The sequence below is a fragment of the Gavialis gangeticus genome, unplaced genomic scaffold (genome assembly GCF_001723915.1).
Source record: "Gavialis gangeticus isolate Ggan-Ray unplaced genomic scaffold, GavGan_comp1, whole genome shotgun sequence".
NCBI classification, from domain to species: Eukaryota; Metazoa; Chordata; order Crocodylia; family Gavialidae; genus Gavialis; species Gavialis gangeticus.
In genome coordinates, this window is record NW_017729025.1 from 141,905,526 (window position 1) to 141,910,708 (window position 5,183).

At 46.8% G+C, this 5,183-nt stretch overlaps 1 protein-coding gene across 3 annotated transcripts in view; it reads right to left on the minus strand.

Annotated features, from left to right (window-relative positions):
* ABCC8 (ATP binding cassette subfamily C member 8) overlaps positions 1-5,183 on the minus strand; it is a 194,658-nt gene that overhangs the window by 106,167 nt on the left and 83,308 nt on the right. The window lies entirely within an intron of this gene.

Below are 5,183 nucleotides of genomic sequence, written 5' to 3' on the forward strand. Positions count from 1 at the left end.
ATCTACTCATTTGATGACTCTCACTGCTGCTCCCTCTGCTCATTCAGGAGGGCACAAGGGGGAGGGGGCATGTACCCCGGATGTATGCGGAGTGGACCAGGGAGGCTACGGTGAAATTTGGGGTGGCTGCAGCCCCACCCCCATAGCTCCCCTCCCAGTGCCACCACCACCTGCCCCGAGCATAGCACAGTGCAGCCCCTGGTTCCAGCCCACAGCTCCAGCCTACCCTGCCCTGCACAGATCCAGGGGCACATGCCCCCCCCATGTCCTCCTGGACGAGCAGCGGGAGCAGCGGTGGGAGCCACGCCCCCCCCCAGACAAGCCACGGCTCCGTTCCATGCCTGCCCTGCCCCAGGTGGGCAGCACCTGCCCGAGCCCCACTCTCTCCCTCACCACAGGAGTCTTTGGACTACATTGGAAATCACGACCCCCCCACCCCATGACCCTTACCTCCCCTCTCCTCTTTCACCACAACAGACTTACCAGCTGCATGGAACTGCATTGGAAATCAGATTGGTATTGGCCGATATGCCTCCTTAAAAATTGGCTATCGTTATCTGCCCCCAAAATCTCCATCAGTGCACCTCTATTAGGAAGCCATGATGAAACTTTCTTTACTGCATGGGCTCCATATTATAAAAGTAGTCCACATAACAGTGTAGTGCTCAACTGCTTCTTCAACATAGCACATCCATTTTTCTTAACCGTTTTCAGTAAGTGTTTCTAGCCATGTCATTAACAGTTATTGGATATTTGTTTTAATTTGTTGATCAGCTGATATAATGTATATTTTACTGGACTTGTACATACTTTTGTTACAAACTGTTACTGATTTGAGCCTTTCTTATTAAGAGAAGAACTTAGTCTGATCCCAGTCTGTGATCATGAGAAAAATAAAAATGTAATTCACTGAGACTTATGCATGCATAAGGGCTGTAGCTTTTCACAATGGAAGCTAGCCTCAGTGCATGCTAATATTATGGTAGATATTTTATTCATTTTGGCCTTAAAGCAGAGAACAGGATATAATACTACACAGAGAGAACACTGAAGCCAAAATGCCAATGCACAGTTTCAGGTACCAAAAAATAAGGTACAAATTTTCTGGACAATTTACATGTTTTAAAACTTCTAACTTGAATAAACACCAGCTAGAAAAACTTCTTAGAAGCTGTTCACAGGATTTTGTGTGCCTAAAATACAGGACTCGTACAGACTTTCAGAAACCGAAAGTGTACAGATAATCAGGCTTTTTCTCCCAGAGTAAAAATGGCCACTCCGAATGAAAAATAACATGGGAACAACTGGAGTTAAATCACTCCCAGAGAGCTTCTCCTGGGATAGTGAATATCTGTATGTGGTCATTGTGTCTTCCTTAAAGGAAAAGCCACTAAAGCAGGGGTGGGCAATTATTTGAGGCGGAGGGCCACTTACTGAGTTTTGGCAAGCCATCCAGGGCTGCATGACAGGCAGCCAGGGGCAGATAAATATTAATTTTCTAAATTTTTTAGGGGCCCCACAGGCCAGATAGAATGGCCTCACAGGCCACATCTGGCCCCCGGGCCGCATTTTGCCCACCCCTGCACTAAAGGCATAGTTGAAGGAAGAATACTTCTCTTGTCTACAGCCTGTGTATTTAGGGCAAAAATGCAGCAGGGATTGAAGAAGACAATGCTTTTTTAAGATACTATAAACTACAAAGCAAACTGTCGCAGTGCACGCGGGTGCCCTGCTCCTAAAAGCAGTAATGGCAGGAGAGACCCCTAGTGGTGAGAAGGGGGAGGCTCAACTGCCAGTCACCAGGGCAGCACAGGTGCTGGTTGCCAGGGAAACCAAGGGGGTCAGCTGACAGGAAGGGGCAGGGCTTGGCCCCTTCTTAAGCCCAAGCATAAGGCCAGGAGGGCAGTTCCCCTCCGGCAGCCGAGGAAGAGGGAGCTCTGCTGGGGAGTAAGCAGAGCAGAGAAACCTGATGGCCTGAGCAGTTTATACTGGGTGAAGGAAAACCCTGGTAGGGATATGAATGGAACTATGATTAGCCAGTTGGCTTGGGAATTTATGTTGTAACACAGGAGTGTGAGTTTTCTGTTTTGTAGTTGTGTAACACCGGAGGACCGGGTGAGGCTATTAGGGGTGGAGGAGGCCTCATAGGGACTCCACAGTAGCATGGGGTTTCCTGGCACCGGAGAGGGCACAGCATTGTTTGGGGTCACATTGGCCCCAGCTCTGGAGCCCCGGAGTGAGAGGGGGCAGCAGGGAGCCCCAGGCGAGAGGGGGCAGCGAGAAGCCCTGGAGCGAGAGGGGGCAGCGAGAAGCCCCAGAGCAAGAGGGGGCAGCGAGAAGCCTCAGAGCTAGGGGACAGTGAGAAGCCCACAGCTAGAGGGTGGTGAGAAGCCCAGAGCTAGAGGGTGGTGAGAAGCCCCAGAGTGGGAGGGGGCAGAGGGGGGCCCCAGAAGTAAAGAAGAGGGCCAAGGCAAACCATGTCAAGTACCATCTGCGAGGCTTGGGCTGTGGTGTAGGGGAGGAAAAAAGGAGCCGCAGGTAGCGCCCCCTGACACCGGGCATATAAAGTGGGCAGCCTCCTGCTAATTACATCACTCAATCAATTAAGATCAAGGTGTGGCAGGCGAGTAAGCAGGCAGTTAGCCCAAGACAGGAAGGCGGAGCCACCAACAGAAAGGCTCCAGCGTGCCAGTCCTGTTACACAAACATATACTACAAAATAGATGTAACTCATTTGGCAAGAGGTTTCCAGTAACAAATATTAACTAGTATTATTCCAATATATAACAGTGAACAATTTGGATCACTGCCATTCTATCTACTCCAGATTATATAAACCCAAACCCTCAGATAAATCAGGATGCAGGACATTATATTGCACCATCCTTTTTTTAAGTTACTGAAAGAAAAAAAAAACACCCTGGCAATTTCCTTAATACTTTGTCTATTGTTCTCTCTGTGGGTTCAGGCCTAATGCTTATACAAGAATAGAAGCTGTACCCCTCTATCTCGTCAGGCTTAAATATACCTTAGGACAGCAGGATTGAGTTTATAGCTCTCACTCTTATTAATGGGATTTAGATGTACATATGGAGGAGAGAAGAGAATCATTACTTTGATCATTAAAATATAGGCTTGCTTGGTGGGGTGATGTTTAAGACACCTTTGACCTCTATGCAACTTTCCACCTTCACTCCCCCCAACCAATGCTCTAATGCATCTTTGTTGATAATTTGAAGCATGTTAAATGTAACAGGACAGACATCTTAACATTCATAGTATGTATTTAGCAAATATACGGCCTCATGGAACAAATACAAGAAATATGGTATGAACTGGGTGGAAATCCAGTTGAGACCAAAATATAAACACTAATTGAGGTGGAGTGTCTGTGAGGCTATCTGGCATCTGACTTAGGCCAGAAAAAGTAAGGGTTCATGAATCCAATGTAAAGGCAGGGAGCCTCTGCCCGATATCCCTCATAGACCTTCCCCAGCTGCCACCATGCTAAGCCCATGTGCTCTTAAGCTTTGCTGGGTCTCTGTAGGCTGCAGCGCTACCTCTTTCCTTGGCACCTCTGGCACACTTTTCTGAGCCTGGGCTGTATCTTTCCATCAAAGAAAAGGGATCTCACAGCCCAGCTTGATGAGGCCTTCAAGAGCAGTGCTGACTCCTAATAGCTTGAGCCTACCCTTTCTCACAGCTGCAGCCCAATCTGAATCAGGGACACTTGACAGTCGGAGCAAACAGATACAGAGACTTTGTTAGAAACCAAAAAACCCATCATTCTTCAAACAAGAAATATCCAACTCTAGACAGGATAACACACGCCTAAAAATATTTCTTATTTTACCTTTCACATTTAAGTTTTCTTGGAGTGAGAGCCAGGGTCCTTTAAGTAGTCCAGGATGCCCATTCCCTCCTGCACAGTTTCTTCTCATTGTATCAAGCATACTATCTTTTTCTGACTACACAGGCCCAGTTTCTTTCTTCTTGAGCTGGTTTTCCAGTTAAATAGAGCCCCTCCAGTATGATTACTCCCCCCCTGCTCTGCTCAAGTTTGTCTCTCTGTGTCACTGTGTGATCCCCTGACTCAAATCTCTCAGGGCACTTTTACACATGCTGCGGGGGGGAAGGAGTCTCTTTAATTAGAGTGGCTCTGAGGGCCACTCTGATTAAAGATCCTCAGCATCTTGTGTATCAGTGTCCCTGTGCTTCAAAATGGCAGCAGGTGTGCTTGAACGAAAACTTGTTCAATGAGCGTTAGTTCAAGTGCCCCGGCACCATTTTGAAGTGCGGAGATGCTGATACATGAGACGCGGAGGCTGGTTGGAGCATGGTGATTACTGATGTGCTGGAATTATAGTGCATTGGAGCAGCCTCTGTACTAGTGTACAGGGACCCTCAGGTTCTGCAATTTTTAAGATCCAATATTAAAACCTGTTTTTTTGGTTTTTTGCCTTCCACTGCCTGAATGCCAGCTCCTCCCAGAGAGGTTGGAGAAAATTTGTTCAGGCACTGACATTCATTCATAATTGATCAATTGAATGATAAATGCTCTTTCCGTTCATGAGATAAGGGACTATTAAGGAGTATGCAGTAATAGATAGTTATACAACGTAAGGATGCAGGCAGTTCACGAAGTCAAATTGTAACATTTCCAAAAATCATCACAGCCTCCAAGCAAACAGCCCTACGCTTCGGGAATTATTGCCCCTGCCTCTACAGTTGTTAGGGGATCAGCTGGTTCTGGCAATTAGAAGCCCCAGTCAAAGCAGAGTAAAAGGCAAAAAATTAATTTGTTATCCGTCTCTGGGTTACTGTGGATACAAGTTCATAAGGTTTTCTATCAGCTGTGGGAGCAGTAAACATCTGGGATAATACAGCCCTGTATTTTTCACTTGGGTAAAAATGTCATCCTTTTCATCATCTCTCCCATACTATGAGAAAAAGGGCAAACATTTTCAAGGCATGCATGGGACAAAAAAGCCTTTGTAATATAAGTACATGGAAGTTAATAACTGAAATGCATGCTGAAATGCATAATGGTTTTTACAAGTCACTCACTCATGAATAGGGCCTGATTTAAATAATGGGCCCAGTCACAGTGCGGTGGTTCCTTTAATCTTGGAGTCCCCCCCTCACCCCCCCCCCACAACCCACCCCCACCGCCGATCCGCAAA